The sequence below is a fragment of the Oncorhynchus gorbuscha genome, unplaced genomic scaffold (genome assembly GCF_021184085.1).
Source record: "Oncorhynchus gorbuscha isolate QuinsamMale2020 ecotype Even-year unplaced genomic scaffold, OgorEven_v1.0 Un_scaffold_7570, whole genome shotgun sequence".
NCBI classification, from domain to species: domain Eukaryota; kingdom Metazoa; phylum Chordata; class Actinopteri; order Salmoniformes; family Salmonidae; genus Oncorhynchus; species Oncorhynchus gorbuscha.
Window position 1 is genome coordinate 1 of NW_025750935.1, and position 17117 is coordinate 17117.

At 49.9% G+C, this 17117-nt stretch overlaps 1 pseudogene; it reads left to right on the forward strand.

Moving 5' to 3' along the window:
* Positions 1 to 7668: 7668 nt before the first annotated feature.
* Positions 7669 to 15995, forward strand: LOC124029759 (annotated as a pseudogene).
* Positions 15996 to 17117: the final 1122 nt, after the last annotated feature.

Sequence of the window (17117 nt, forward strand, 5' to 3'; positions counted from 1 at the left end):
GGTGGTGCTGAATCACCAGCTAGCTACTGTACTAGAAGGGTGGTGCTGAATCACCAGCTAGCTACTGTACTAGAAGGTGGTGCTGAATCACCAGCTAGCTACTGTACTAGAAGGTGGTGCTGAATCACCAGCTAGCTACTGTACTAGAAGGTGGTGCTGAATCACCAGCTAGCTACTGTACTAGAAGGTGGTGCTGAATCACCAGCTAGCTACTGTACTAGAAGGTGGTGCTGAATCACCAGCTAGCTACTGTACTAGAAGGTGGTGCTGAATCACCAGCTAGCTACTGTACTAGAAGGTGGTGCTGAATCACCAGCTAGCTACTGTACTAGAAGGTGGTGCTGAATCACCAGCTAGCTACTGTACTAGAAGGTGGTGCTGAATCACCAGCTAGCTACTGTACTAGAAGGTGGTGCTGAATCACCAGCTAGCTACTGTACTAGAAGGTGGTGCTGAATCACCAGCTAGCTACTGTACTAGAAGGTGGTGCTGAATCACCAGCTAGCTACTGTACTAGAAGGTGGTGCTGAATCACCAGCTAGCTACTGTACTAGAAGGTGGTGCTGAATCACCAGCTAGCTACTGTACTAGAAGGTGGTGCTGAATCACCAGCTAGCTACTGTACTAGAAGGTGGTGCTGAATCACCAGCTAGCTACTGTACTAGAAGGTGGTGCTGAATCACCAGCTAGCTACTGTACTAGAAGGTGGTGCTGAATCACCAGCTAGCTACTGTACTAGAAGGTGGTGCTGAATCACCAGCTAGCTACTGTACTAGAAGGTGGTGCTGAATCACCAGCTAGCTACTGTACTAGAAGGTGGTGCTGAATCACCAGCTAGCTACTGTACTAGAAGGTGGTGCTGAATCACCAGTTAGCTACTGTACTAGAAGGTGGTGCTGAATCACCAGCTAGCTACTGTACTAGAAGGATGTTGGTGCTGAATCACCAGTTAGCTACTGTACTAGAAGGTGGTGCTGAATCAGCAGCTAGCTACTGTACTAGGTGGTGCTGAATCACCAGCTAGCTACTGTACTAGAAGGTGGTGCTGAATCACCAGCTAGCTACTGTACTAGAAGGTGGTGCTGAATCACCAGCTAGCTACTGTACTAGAAGGTGGTGCTGAATCACCAGCTAGCTACTGTACTAGAAGGTGGTGCTGAATCACCAGCTAGCTACTGTACTAGGCGGTGCTGAATCACCAGCTAGCTACTGTACTAGGTGGTGCTGAATCACCAGCTAGCTACTGTACTAGGTGGTGCTGAATCACCAGCTAGCTACTGTACTAGGTGGTGCTGAATCACCAGCTAGCTACTGTACTAGGTGGTGCTGAATCACCAGCTAGCTACTGTACTAGGTGGTGCTGAATCACCAGCTAGCTACTGTACTAGAGGAAAGCCCAGTATCCCCTGGGGGCTCCTTCAGTTCCATTAGCATCAGGGAAGTCCTGGATTATAACTACAGCCATTAGACTGGACCTCATTCACTATCACAGATGCACTAAATCAGACCACCCCAATGAGGTGCAGGTCATGCTACTAGCAGGGTGGCCCAGGGGGAGGTTAGATTGAACCAATCAGTCATCCTTCAGGTGTTCTTATTGACCATCAAGCTGACCTTATGGTGACTCTCATGGATTTGGAATACAATTATTGACGATCCCTCTGCCATTTCCTCAGAGAAAGCTGTGTGTCTTCTTCCATGTATTACCCAGTCTGGTTTCCTGCACCAGGACTGACTGCTGTCCTGTTGCCAGTGTCTCTTCCAGTAAGGAGAGAGGGAAACACCCAGTTCCTCCTTCCCAATCAGTTTAGGGCTATGAGTCTGTACAGCCTTAACTGGTGACCAGCCGATCACAGACAGACAGGTAAATCACTGATTCCCCAGATAGTCTACGCAGCTCAGACAAGTTGTCCGCTTCCAGAACCAGCAGGGTCAGCCCTCCCTTATCTTCTTCCTCTCCTTCCATCTCATCCTTGTCTCCTCTCTCCTCTCTTCCCCCTATCTCCTTCTCGTTCTCATTCCATCTCTCTCCTCCACTTCCTGTCTCCTGATCACCTTCTACTATCTACCTCCTTCCACTTCCTGCGTCTGATCACTACTCTCACCCTTCTCTCTCCCCTTCGGCATGGCATTCTCTTGTCATTTCTGAGCGAGAGGGAACCCTGTCTGTGTGTCCCTCCCCTGTCTCTCTCCTATCTCCTTCTCTCTATCATTCTCTCTCCTTCTCACTACAGAGATGTTTAAAAAGGCCCAGCCAGCCAGGAGGAGCCTTGGTGTTTTATCCTTCCCCTGTTCCTCCTTTTTTGTTCTCAAGCTGCATGCTCAGCTGATTGGCTGGCTTTGATTGGCTGGCTTGGCTGGCTTTGGAGAATAGTCACTAGTGTCTTCCTGTTGTTTAGAGCTGAGTGTCTGTCCTGTAATAAACATCCAGACTAGACTCTTACCTGTCCTGTTGTCTACCAGCTTGTCTGTCCTGTTGTTTAATATGTGTGAATATATGTGTCTGTCCTGTGTGTGTTGTGTGTGTGTGTGTGTGTGTGTGTGTGTGTGTGGTGTGTGTGTGTGTACTAGTGTCTGTCCTGTTGTTTACCACTAGTGTCTGTGTGTGTGACCATGTGTGTGTGTGTGTGTGTGTCACTAGTGTCTGTCCTGTTGTTTGTGGGTGTCTAGGTACCACTAGTGTGTAGGTGTGTGTTGTGTGTGTGTGTGTGTGTGTGTGTACCACTAGTGTCTGTGTGTTGTTTACCATGGTCTAGAATACCACTGTGTCTGTCCTGTTGTTTACCACGGTGTGTAGTGTGTGTGTGTAGTGTCTGTCCTGTTGTTTAATATGTGTGAATATATGAATACAGCTATTGTCTGTCTTTGATTGGCTGGCTTGGCTGGCTTTGGAGATGGAGGGAGTCAGAAGAAAGAGGATATTTGAGAATAGAGCTGAGTGGGGGTGTAAACTGTAATAAACATCCAGACGAACTCTTACCTGTCAGGAATGGAGTGTCTGTCCTGTTGTTTACCACGGTCTAGTGTGTGTGTAGTGTCTGTCCTGTGTGTTTGTGTGCCCAGAATGTGTGTAGTGTCTGTCCTGTTGTTGTGTGTGTGTGTGTGTCTAGAATGTGTGTGTGTGTGTGTGTGTGTGTGTGTGTGTAATATGTCTGACCACGGTCTAGAATACTCACTGTGTCTGTGTGTGTGTGTGTGTGCCCAGAATACCACTAGTGTCTGTCCTGTTGTTTACCACGGTGTAGAATACCACTAGTGTCTGTCCTGTTGTTGTGCGTGTGCGTGTCCTGTTGTGTGTAATATGTGTGTAGAATACCACTAGTGTCTGTCCTGTGTGTGTTGTGTGTGTGTGTGTGTGTGTACCACTAGTGTCTGTGTGTGTGCCACCACTAGTGTCTGTCCTGTTGTCTGTGTGTAGGTCTAGTGCGTGTGTGTGACAAAGTGGGGAGAATGAAAAATGAAAACTCTTTCAAAAGCTTCCGAGTAAATATTTGTCCTCCTCGAAAAGGAACAACATGACTACAGTTATTCATGCTGCGTCAACGTAAATATGGAACAGTTTCCTGTGGGAACAGACAGTATTTTCATCTCACTCCCACAAAGTGTATTGGTTGCTTGAAAGCTTCGCTGTAGCATAGATAAGACACACACACACACACACACATGCACGCATGCACAGACACACACAATTTTATAGTTAACCATTATTTAACCAGGTCAGTTGACTGAGAACACATTGTAATTTACAGCAACGACCTGGGGGGTTACAAGGGAGAGGGGGGGGTGGATGAGCCAATTGGAAGCTGGGGATAATTTGGTGGCCGTGATGGTATGAGGGCCAGACTGGGATTTTGCCAGGACACTGGGGTTGCCATGCCATGATAAGTGCCATGGGATCTTTTAGTGACCACAGAGAGTCAGGACACCCGTTTACCACTAGTGTCTGTCCTGTTGTTTACCACTAGTGTCTGTCCTGTTGTTTACCACGGTCTAGAATACCACTAGTGTCTGTCCTGTTGTTTACCACGGTCTAGAATACCACTAGTGTCTGTCCTGTTGTTTACCACGGTGTAGAATACCACTAGTGTCTGTCCTGTTGTTTACCACTAGTGTCTGTCCTGTTGTTTACCACTAGTGTCTGTCCTGTTGTTTACCACTAGTGTCTGTCCTGTTGTTTACCACTAGTGTCTGTCCTGTTGTTTACCACTAGTGTCTGTCCTGTTGTTTACCACTAGTGTCTGTCCTGTTGTTTACCACGGTCTAGAATACCACTAGTGTCTGTCCTGTTGTTTACCACGGTCTAGAATACCACTAGTGTCTGTCCTGTTGTTTACCACGGTGGTAGAATACCACTAGTGTCTGTCCTGTTGTTACCACGGTCTAGAATACCACTAGTGTCTGTCCTGTTGTTTACCACTAGTGTCTGTCCTGTTGTTTACCACGGTCTAGAATACCACTAGTGTCTGTCCTGTTGTTTACCACTAGTGTCTGTCCTGTTGTTTACCACTAGTGTCTGTCCTGTTGTTTTTGGTCAGGCCCTGGAAAGTTATTTAACTACTTCACCTTGCCAGAGGAGAGGACTAGTAAACCCTGTGTGAAGAGGTGTCACCTTGCCAGAGGAGAGGACTAGTAAACCCTGTGTGAAGAGGTGTCACCTTTGCCAGAGGAGAGGACTAGTAAACCCTGTGTGAAGAGGTGTCACCTTGCCAGAGGAGAGGACTAGTAAACCCTGTGTGAAGAGGTGTCACCTTGCCAGAGGAGAGGACTAGTAAACCCTGTGTGAAAAGGTGTCACCTTGCCAGAGGAGAGGACTAGTAAACCCTGTGTGAAGAGGTGTCACCTTGCCAGAGGAGAGGACTAGTAAACCCTGTGTGAAGAGGTGTCACCTTGCCAGAGTAGAGGACTAGTAAACCCTGTGTGAAGAGGTGTCACCTTGCCATAGGAGAGGACTAGTAAACCGTGTGTGTGTGTGTGTGTGTGTGTGTGTGTGTGTGTGTGTGTGTGTGTGTGTGTGTGTGTGTGTGTGTGGTTGTAGCTCCTCACATATCATTTCTGCGTGAACAACAGTTACTGCATCAGCATGTGGGTGGTGTTGGTGGGGGTTAGTGGGTGTAGCCTCACTATAAAGTTATATTTACTAAGAAGCAGCAGGTCAAATGGATACAGGAATGTTTCTGTTGTATTATATGACATGGACAACACCCAGTTTATACAGCCTACAGTGGATGTCCATGTTCCTTCCAGGAAGTAGTATAGAACAATAAGGGCCACACACTGTTAACTTCTCTAGGGTAGGGGGCAGCATTGGGGATTTTGGATGAAAAGCGTGCCCAAATTAAACTGCCTGCTTCTCAGCCATAAAAGCTAGAATATGCATATAATAGTATATTTGGATAGAAAACACTCTGAAGTTTCTCAAACGGTTTGAATGATGTCTGTGAGTGTAACAGAACTCACATGTCAGGCAAAAACCTGAGAAAAAAATCCAACCAGGAAGTGGGACATCTGAGGTTTGTAGTTTTTCAACTCTTGGCCTATCGAATACACAGTGTCTATGGGGTCATATTACACTTCCCAAGGCTTCCACTAGATGTCAACAGTCTTTAGAACCTTGTTTGATGCTTCTACTGTGAAGTGGGGGAGAATGAGAGGGAATTGAGTCAGGTCTGCCAGAGAGCCACAATCTCAGTCTCACACGTTCACGTGATAGTTAGCTCAGTTCCATTCCATTTCCACAGACAAAGGAATTCTCTGGTTGGAACATTATTGAAGATTTTTGTTAAAAACATCCTAAAGATTGATTCTATACATCGTTTGACATGTTTCTATGGACTGTAACGGAACTTTGACTTTGACTTTTCGTCTGCTCCTAGTGATCGCGCGTCGTGAGTTTGGATTGTGTACTGAACGCGCTAACAAAAAGGAGGTATTTGGACATAAATGATGGACATTATCGAACAAAACAAACATATTTCTTGTGGAACTGCGATTCCTGGGAGTGCATTCTGATGAAGATCATCAAAGGTTAATGAATATTTATAATACTATTTCTGACTTCTGTTGATGACACAACATGGCGGATATCTGTTTGGGTTGTTTTGGTCTCTGAGCGCTGTACTCAGATTATTGCATGGTGTGCTTTTTCCGTAAAGTTTCTTTGAAATCTGACAGCGGTTGCATTAAGGAGAAGTGGATCTATAATTCCATGCATAACAGTTGTATCTTTTAGCAATGTTTATTATGAGTATTTCTGTAAATTGATGTGGCTCTCTGCAAAATCACCGGATGTTTTGGAACTACTGAACATAACGCGCCAATGTAAACTCCGATTTTTGGATATAAATATGAACTTTACTGACCGAACAAAACATTAATGTATTGTGTAACATGAAGTCCTATGAGTGTCATCTGATGAAGATCATCAAAGGTTAGTGATCAATTTAATATGTTTCTGCTTTTTGTGATTCCTCTCTTTGGCTGGAAAAATGGCTGTGTTTTTCTGTGACTTGGCTCTGACCTAACATAATCGTTTGGTGTGTTTTCGCCGTATAGCCGTTTTGAAATCGGACACTGTGGCTGGATTTACAACAAGTGTATCTTTAAAATGGTGTGAAATACAAGTATGTTTGAGGAATTTTAATTATGAGATTTCTGTTGTTTTGAATTTGGCGCCCTGCAGTTTCACTGTCTGTTGACGAGGTGGGACGCTACCGTCCCGCGTACCCTAGAGAGGTTAAAGATCCCTTCCAGGAACCAGTATAGGACAATAAGGGCCACACACTGTTAAAGATCTCTTCCAGGAACTAGTATAGGACAATAAGGGCCACACACTGTTAAAGATCCCTTCCAGGAACTAGTATAGGACAATAAGGGTCACACACTGTTAAAGATCCCTTCCAGGAACTAGTATAGGACAATAAGGGCCACACACTGTTAAAGATCTCTTCCAGGAACTAGTATAGGACTATAAGGGCCACACACTGTTAGATATCTCTTCCAGGAACCAGTATAGAACAATAAGGGCCACACACTGTTAAATATCTCTTCCAGGAACTAAGTATTTTAGTGCTCTGAAATACATTTACTGTACAGGGTAATATATTATTAGGGTAATATAAACGTTTTGATTTCAGCTATCGAAACTTGGCCTGCTGTCAACTGAACTGTGTGTGTTTCCAGTACATGCCTGTCTTAAGACGTGTACACACACAACATTCACACACACCAAGTCACGGTTCCATTTCCAGTACATGCCTGTCTTAAGAAGTGTACACACACCAAGTCACGGTTCCATTTCCAGTACATGCCTGTGTTAAGACGTGTACACACACACCAAGTCACGGTTCCATTTCCAGTACATGCCTGTCTTAAGACGTGTACACACACAACATTCACACACACCAAGTCACGGTTCCATTTCCAGTACATGCCTGTCTTAAGAAGTGTACACACACAACATTCACACACACCAAGTCACGGTTCCATTTCCATTACATGCCTGTCTTAAGAAGTGTACACACACAACATTCACACACACCAAGTCACGGTTCCATTTCACATTTTTGATTTGTTTCATCTTATTTCGGCTGCTAAAATAAACCACATTTGATTTTCCTTTGTCATTATTATTACCTGGTCATTTATATTTACGTTCATCACGTTTGTGTTTGTCCGTTTTTTTGTGTTTTTTTTTTCTTAATTTCTTAAGGATGTTAAGTTGAAAGACGAGGAGTGTGAAAGGCTTTCTAAAGTCAGGGACCAACTGGGCCAGGAACTGGAGGAGCTCACTGCTAGCCTGTTTGAGGTTGGTCCGACCGGCTAATTCATCCCCCCCAGAAACACTGAGACGGCCCTCCTTGTGATCAGTGTTTTGGTTTCGCTCCTCCCTTTTTCTTACGGAGCTAGATTAACAGTTTCCATCCTCTCTCTCTGTCTCCTTTCTCTCCTCCCTTCTCTTACGGAGCTAGATGAACAGTTTCCATCCTCTCTCTCTGTCTCCTTTCTCTCCTCCCTTCTCTTACGGAGCTAGATGAACAGTTTCCATCCTCTCTCTCTGTCTCCTTTCTCTCCTCCCTTCTCTTACGGAGCTAGATGAACAGTTTCCATCCTCTCTCTCGGTCTCCTTTGTCTCTCCTCCCTTTTCTTACGGAGCTAGATTAACAGTTTCCATCCTCTCTATCGGTCTCCTTTGTCTCTCCTCCCTTTTCTTACGGAGCTAGATGAACAGTTTCCATCCTCTCTCTCGGTCTCCTTTGTCTCTCCTCCCTTCTCTTACGTAGCTAGATTAACAGTTTCCATCCTCTCCTCCCTTCTCTTACGTAGCTAGATTAACAGTTTCCATCCTCTCTCTCGGTCTCCTTTGTCTCTCCTCCCTTCTCTTACGTAGCTAGATTAACAGTTTCCATCCTCTCTCTCGGTCTCCTTTGTCTCTCCTCCCTTCTCTTACGTAGCTAGATTAACAGTTTCCATCCTCTCTCTCTCTCTCGGTCTCCTTTGTCTCTCCTCCCTTCTCTTACGTAGCTAGATTAACAATTTCCATCCTCTCTCTCTCGGTCTCCTTTGTCTCTCCTCCCTTCTCTTACGTAGCTAGATTAACAGTTTCCATCCTCTCTCTCTCTCGGTCTCCTTTGTCTCTCCTCCCTTCTCTTACGTAGCTAGATTAACAGTTTCCATCCTCTCTCTCTCTCTCTCGGTCTCCTTTGTCTCTCCTCCCTTCTCTTACGTAGCTAGATTAACAGTTTCCATCCTCTCTCTCGGTCTCCTTTGTCTCTCCTCTCCTGTTTTCAAAGCTCTTGTTAGTTTGTAAAGACACTAACCTGCTTTTCTCTGGGTGTTTGGTTCCAGCTGTGACTCTGACTCGGGTTGTCTTGACTTGTGTTTGGTTGCTGGGTTCTCTGTTTTGTGTCAGGAGTCGGTAGGGGTTAGAGGTCAGGGCGATGAGTGATGCATTGTGGGTCTAACGTCTCGTGCCTTCTTACAGGAAGCTCACAAGATGGTGCGTGAGGCCAACATCAAACAGTCGACTGCTGAGAAGCAGCTGAAGGAAGCTCTGAACAAGGTGAGGACTGACCCATTCACAACCATTTTCAATACTACTGTGTCTACATGACTGTTACCCTCATGGAAATGGAGTGGCTGACCCAGTCTGATAGTCTTCTAATGACAATTCTGCAGGTGTGTGTGTCTGGGATGGAGTGCTGGCTGATTTATGTGCTGCCTCTTCACTAAAGGTGTCAGTCACACCACTACAGCCTCCCGGTTGGCTGGTAATGGGAGCCACAGGGGCTGACTGACTGTAGTGCACCATGTCTGGCTGCTTTAATAGCAGGTTGTATCAGTCACACCACTACAGCCTCCCGACTGGCTGGTAATGGGAACCACAGGGACTTGACTGACTGTAGTGCTCCATGTCTGGCTGCTTTAATAACAGTCCTGTAGATCATATATCAGTCTGACAGTAACAGTCCTGTAGATCATATATCAGTCTGACAGTAACAGTCCTGTAGATCATATATCAGTCTGACAGTAACAGTCCTGTAGATCATATATCAGTCTGACAGTAACAGTCCTGTAGATCATATATCAGTCTGACGGTAACAGTCCTGTAGATCATATATCAGTCTGACAGTAACAGTCCTGTAGATCATATATCCTATCAGTCTGACAGTAACAGTCCTGTAGATGATATATCCTATCAGTCTGACAGTAACAGTCCTGTAGATCATATATCAGTCTGACAGTAACAGTCCTGTAGATCATATATCCTATCAGTCTGACAGTAACAGTCCTGTAGATGATATATCCTATCAGTCTGACGGTAACAGTCCAGTAGATCATATATCAGTCTGACAGTAACAGTCCTGTAGATCATATATCAGTCTGACGGTAACAGTCCAGTAGATCATATATCAGTCTGACAGTAACAGTCCTGTAGATCATATATCAGTCTGACAGTAACAGTCCTGTAGATCATACATCAGTCTGACAGTAACAGTCCTGTAGATCATATATCAGTCTGACAGTAATAGAAGTTAGACCTGTTCCTCACCTCTCCCTGTCAGAACGGTGTGAGACGAGACAGATAGACCTGTATCTATATAGTTCTATATGTGTGATGTTCCTCCCCCCAGATTGATGTGCTCCAGGCGGAGGTGTCGGCCCTGAAGACCTTGGTCCTGTCCACGTCCCCACCTCCCCTGTCACGACCTTCCTGGGGGCTCCAAGGCTCCCTTCAAGAAGGGTCACGGCCGCAACAAGAGTACGAGCAGCGCCATGCTGGGCAGCGGGCAGGAAGTGAGCGGCACACAGCCCATCATACGAGACTGTAGAGAGGTAAACACACACACACACACACACACACACACACACACACACACACACACACACACACACACACACACACACACACACACACACACACACACACACACACACACACACACACACACACACACACACACACACACACACACACACACACATGGACGTAACACACACAGACATGCAGGTCAGATGTCGTCACCCTCCTGCTCTTGTCTTCTGAACTATTTCATATGGCTGTTTTTCAGTTTTCCTGCTTCATTTAGGCTGTAGATGGGCTCCATGTCAGCCAGGGCTTCTGCTCTATTCTCCCATGTCTATGGGGCTTCTGTAATAATATACATATCAATAGGCTTCTGCTCTCCACATATCAATAGGGCTTCTATCTACTCTCCACATGTCAGCCAGGGCTTCTGCTCTGCTCTCCACATGTCAGCCAGGGCTTCTGCTCTGCTCTCCACATGTCAGCCAGGGCTTCTGCTCTGCTCTCCACATGTCAGCCAGGGCTTCTGCTCTGCTCTCCACATGTCAGCCAGGGCTTCTGCTCTGCTCTCCTCTGCACATGTCAGCCAGGCTTGCTCTCTCCCTCCATGTCAGCCAGGGCTTCTGCTCTCCACATGTCAGCCAGGGCTTCTGCTCTGTTCTCCACATGTCTGCCAGGGCTTCTGCTCTGCTCTGCACATGTCAGCCAGGGCTTCTGCTCTGCTCTGCACATGTCAGCCAGGGCTTCTGCTCTGCTCTGCTCTCCACATGTCAGCCAGGGCTTCTGCTCTGCTCTCCACATGTCAGCCAGGGCTTCTGCTCTGCTCTCCACATGTCAGCCAGGGCTTCTGCTCTGTTCTCCACATGTCAGCCAGGGCTTCTGCTCTGTTCTCCACATGTCAGCCAGGGCTTCTGCTCTGCTCTCCACATGTCAGCCAGGGCTTCTGCTCTGCTCTCCACATGTCAGCCAGGGCTTCTGCTCTCCACATGTCAGCCAGGGCTTCTGCTCTCCACATGTCAGCCAGGGCTTCTGCTCTCCACATGTCAGCCAGGGCTTCTGCTCTCCACATGTCAGCCAGGGCTTCTGCTCTGTTCTCCACATGTCTGCCAGGGCTTCTGCTCTGCTCTGCACATGTCAGCCAGGGCTTCTGCTCTGCACATGTCAGCCAGGGCTTCTGCTCTGCTCTCCACATGTCAGCCAGGGCTTCTGCTCTGCTCTGCTCTCCACATGTCAGCCAGGGTTTCTGCTCTGCTCTGCTCTCCACATGTCAGCCAGGGCTTCTGCTCTGCTCTCCACATGTCAGCCAGGGCTTCTGCTCTGCTCTCCACATGTCAGCCAGGGCTTCTGCTCTGCTCTCCACATGTCAGCCAGGGCTTCTGCTCTGTTCTCCACATGTCAGCCAGGGCTTCTGCTCTGCTCTCCACATGTCAGCCAGGGCTTCTGCTCTGCTCTCCACATGTCAGCCAGGGCTTCTGCTCTGTTCTCCACATGTCAGCCAGGGCTTCTGCTCTGCTCTCCACATGTCAGCCAGGGCTTCTGCTCTGCTCTCCACATGTCAGCCAGGGCTTCTGCTCTGCTCTCCACATGTCAGCCAGGGCTTCTGCTCTGCTCTGCACATGTCAGCCAGGGCTTCTGCTCTGCTCTGCACATGTCAGCCAGGGCTTCTGCTCTGCTCTGCACATGTCAGCCAGGGCTTCTGCTCTGCACATGTCAGCCAGGGCTTCTGCTCTGCACATGTCAGCCAGGGCTTCTGCTCTGCTCTCCACATGTCAGCCAGGGCTTCTGCTCTGTTCTCCACATGTCAGCCAGGGCTTCTGCTCTGCTTTCCACATGTCAGCCAGGGCTTCTGCTCTGCTCTCCACATGTCAGCCAGGGCTTCTGCTCTGCTCTGCACATGTCAGCCAGGGCTTCTGCTCTGCACATGTCAGCCAGGGCTTCTGCTCTGCTCTGCACATGTCAGCCAGGGTTTCTGCTCTGCTCTCCACATGTCAGCCAGGGCTTCTGCTCTGCTCTCCGCATGTCAGCCAGGGCTTCTGCTCTGCTCTCCGCATGTCAGCCAGGGCTTCTGCTCTGCTCTCCACATGTCAGCCAGGGCTTCTGCTCTGCTCTCCACATGTCAGCCAGGGCTTCTGCTCTGCACTCCACATGTCAGCCAGGGCTTCTGCTCTGCTCTCCACATGTCAGCCAGGGCTTCTGCTTTGCTCTCCACATGTCAGCCAGGGCTTCTGCTCTGCTCTCCACATGTCAGCCAGGGCTTCTGCTCTGTTCTCCACATGTCAGCCAGGGCTTCTGCTCTGTTCTCCACATGTCAGCCAGGGCTTCTGCTCTGCTCTCCACATGTCAGCCAGGGCTTCTGCTCTGCTTTCCACATGTCAGCCAGGGCTTCTGCTCTGCTCTCCACATGTCAGCCAGGGCTTCTGCTCTGCTCTGCACATGTCAGCCAGGGCTTCTGCTCTGTTCTCCACATGTCAGCCAGGGCTTCTGCTCTGCTCTCCACATGTCAGCCAGGGCTTCTGCTCTGCTCTCCACATGTCAGCCAGGGCTTCTGCTCTGTTCTCCTCTCCGCATGTCAGCCAGGGCTTCTGCTCTGCTCTCCACATGTCAGCCAGGGCTTCTGCTCTGCTCATGTTTTATACGTGCTGTGGGTTCTGTTGAGACCTGGTTTATCATCAACTCCTTATTGATTCATGTTGCCTGAGCAGTGAGTCATTTATGCAGTTCTCCTACTCCTCCCTCCCTCCCCCTCCCTCCCCCTCCCTCCCTCCCTCCCTCCCTCCCTCCCTCCCTCCCTCCCTCCCTCCTCCCTCCCTCCCTCCCTCCCTCCCTCCTACCCCTCCCTCCCTCCTACCCCTCCCTCCCTCCTCCTACTCCCCTCCCTCCTCCTCCCTCCCTCCTCTTCCTCCCCCTCCCTCCCTCCTCTTCCTCCCCCTCCCTTCCCCCTCCCTCCTCCCTCCCTCCCTCCCTCCTCCTCCCTCCCCCTCCCCCTCCCTCCCCCTCCCTCCCCCTCCCCCTCCCTCCCCCCTCCCTCCCCCTCCCTCCTACCTCCTCCCTCCCTCCTACTCCCTCCCTCCCTCCTACTCCCTCACTCCCTTATTCCCTCACTCCCTCACTCCCTCCTCCTCCCTCCCTCCCTCCCTCACTCACTCACTCACTCCCTCACTCCCTCCTCCTCTCTCCCTCACTCCCTCCCTCACTCTCTCCTCCTCCCTCACTCTCTCCTCCTCCCTCACTCCCCCCTCCCTCCCCCCTCCCCCCTCCCTCCCTCCCTCCCTCCCTCCCTCCCTCCCTCCCTCCCTCCCTCCCTCCCTCCCTCCCTCCCTCCCTCCCTCCCTCCCTCCCTCCCTCCCTCCCTCCCTCCCTCCCTCCCTCCTACTCCCTCCCTCCCTCCTACTCCCTCCCTCCCTCCCTCCCTCCCTCCCTCCCTCCTACTCCATCCCTCCTACTCCATCCCTCCTACTCCATCCCTCCTACTCCATCCCTCCTACTCCCTCCCTCCTACTCCATCCCTCCTACTCCCTCCCTCCAGTGACCCTCATGAAGCTGGACTATCAGTAGGTATGAATAGGAGTGAAACTGAGATCTGTGAGCACTGTAATACAGCAGAATGAATCGTCCATAACTATCTTCCTGGAGGAGGCTGAAGAGGGGATCTGGATGTGTGGTCTGTTGGTGTGTGGAAGTTATGTTGTCCAGGTATGTGTGTGATATTAAAGTGTCTACTTTGCTCCTCCTCCTCTTCTTCCACCCCGACTCCTCCTTCCTCCACCCCTGACTCCTCCTTCCTCCACTCCTCCTCCTCTCCCTCCACCCCTACTCTTCCTGCTCCTGCTCCTCCTCCTCTTCCTCCACCCCTGACTCCTCCTTCCTCCACTCCTCCTCTTCCTGCTCCTCCTCCACCCCTACTCTTCCTGCTCCCACTCCTCTTCCTCCACCCCCTACTCCTCCTCCTGCTCCTACTCCTCCTTCCTCCACCCCTACTCTTCCTGCTCCTCCTCCTCCTTCCTCCACCCCTACTCTTCCTGCTCCCTCCTCCTCCTTCCTCCAACCCTACTCTTCCTGCTCCTCCTCCTCCTTCCTCCACCCCTACTCTGCCTGCTCCTCCTCCTCCTTCCTCCACCCCTGACTCCTCCTTCCTCCACTCCTCCTCCTCTCCCTCCACCCCTACTCTTCCTGCTCCTGCTCCTCCTCCTCTTCCTCCACCCCTGACTCCTCCTTCCTCCACTCCTCCTCTTCCTGCTCCTCCTCCACCCCTACTCTTCCTGCTCCCACTCCTCTTCCTCCACCCCTACTCTTCCTGCTCCCACTCCTCTTCCTCCACCCCCTACTCCTCCTCCTGCTCCTACTCCTCCTTCCTCCACCCCTACTCTTCCTGCTCCTCCTCCTCCTTCCTCCACCCCTACTCTTCCTGCTCCTCCTCCTCCTTCCTCCACCCCTACTCTTCCTGCTCCTCCTCCTCCTTCCTCCAACCCTACTCTTCCTGCTCCTCCTCCTCCTTCCTCCACCCCTACTCTGCCTGCTCCTCCTCCTCCTTCCTCCACCCCTACTCTTCCTGCTCCCACTCCTCTTCCTCCACCCCTACTCTCCCTGCTCCTATGCCTCCTTCCTCCACCCCCTACTCCTCCCCTGCTCCTACTCCTCTTCCTCCACCCCCTACTCCCCCTTCTGCTCCTCCTCTTCCTCCACCCCTACTCTGCCTGCTCCTCCTCCTCCTTCCTCCACCCCTACTCTTCCTGCTCCCACTCCTCTTCCTCCACCCCTACTCCTCCTTCCTCCACCCCTACTCTTCCCGCTCCTATACCTCCTTCCTCCACCCCCTACTCCTCCCCCTGCTCCTACTCCTCTTCCTCCACCCCCTACTCCCCTTCTGCTCCTCCTCTTCCTCCACCCCTACTCTTCCTGCTCCTACTCCTCCTTCCTCCACCCCTACTCTTCCTGTTCCTCCTCCTCCTTCCTCCACCCATACTCTTCCTGCTCCTCCTCCTCCTTCCTCCACCCCTACTCTGCCTGCTCCTCCTCCTCCTTCCTCCACCCCTACTCTTCCTGCTCCCACTCCTCTTCCTCCACCCCCTACTCCTCCTCCTCCTCCTTCCTCCACCCCTACTCTTTCTGCTCCTATACCTCCTTCCTCCACCCCTACTCCTCCCCCTGCTCCGACTCCTCTTCCTCCACCCCCTACTCCCCCTTCTGCTCCTCCTCTTCCTCCACGCCCTACTCCCCCTTCTGCTCCTCCCTCTTCCTCCACGCCCTACTCCCCCTTCTGCCTCTCCTCCTTCCTCCACCCCTACTCCCCTTCTGCTCCTACTCTTCTTCCTCCACCCCTACTCTTCCTGCTCCTACTCTTCTTCCTCCACCCCCTACTCCTCCTCCTGCTCCTCCTCCTTCCTCCACCCCTACTCTTCCTGCTCCTACTCCTCTTCCTCCACCCCCTACTCCTCTTCCCTCCACCCCCTACTCCTCTTCCTCCACCCCCTTACTCCTCTTCTTCCACCCCCTACTCCTCTTCTTCCACCCCCTACTCCTCTTCTTCCACCCCCTACTCCTCTTTCCTACTCCTCCTCTTCAGCTGGACAGTCTCCTGTTTAGTGAGTTTAAGTTGTGGAAGGAGGAGCCCAGTCTGGAGAGGAACAGCTCCTTCCTGGAGAGAGTCTACAGAGAGGACATCTACCCCTGTCTCACCTTCTCAAAGAGTGAGGTACACACACACACACACCACACACACACACACACACACACACACACACACACACACACACACACACACACACACACAACACACACACACACACACACACACACACACACACACACACACACACACCCCCTCACCTCCTCCAGGTACACTAATGCCCAGTGCAGGATGTATGATAGTTCATAAAGACCTATTCTGTGTCCTGCATGTCGTCAACGCTATGATTTTAAAACTCTAGCTGTTAACATTGTTTTACCAAGTGCTCTCTGTTTTGTCTGGTTTCATCAAGTACCCTCTGGGCTTCCGTAGGGACCACAGATGGACTCACCAGTCTAAACTTCTTTCACTCCTTAGTACCTGTGGTCGTATCCATATTCCATCAGGGAGCAGTATAATGTCTGGAGCTGTTATAACCTGTGTATTCCATCAGGGAGCAGTATAATGTCTGGAGCTGTTATAACCCAGTTTGTGTATTCCACCAGGGAGCAGTATAATGTCTGGAGCTGTTATAACCTGTGTATTCCATCAGGGAGCAGTATAATGTCTGGAGCTGTTATAACCTGTGTATTCCATCAGGGAGCAGTATAATGTCTGGAGCTGTTATAACCTGTGTATTCCATCAGGGAGCAGTATAATGTCTGTTATAACCTGTGTATTCCATCAGGGAGCAGTATAATGTCTGTTATAACCTGTGTATTCCATCAGGAGCAGTATAATGTCTGGAGCTGTTATAACCTGTGTATTCCATCAGGGAGCAGTATAATGTCTGGAGCTGTTATAACCTGTGTATTCCATCAGGGAGCAGTATAATGTCTGGAGCTGTTATAACCTGTGTATTCCATCAGGGAGCAGTATAATGTCTGGAGCTGTTATAACCCTCTCGTGTTGTCATTAGTGTTCTGTACTAGTGTTGTCATTAGTGTTCTGTGCTAGTGTTGTCATTAGTGTTCTCTGCTAGTGTTGTCATTAGTGTTCTCTGCTAGTGTTGTCATTAGTGTTCTCTGCTAGTGTTGTCATTAGTGTTCTCTACTAGTGTTGTCATTAGTGTTCTCTACTAGTGTTGTCATTAGTGTTCTCTACTAGTGTTGTCATTAGTGTTCTCTACTAGTGTTGTCATTAGTGTTC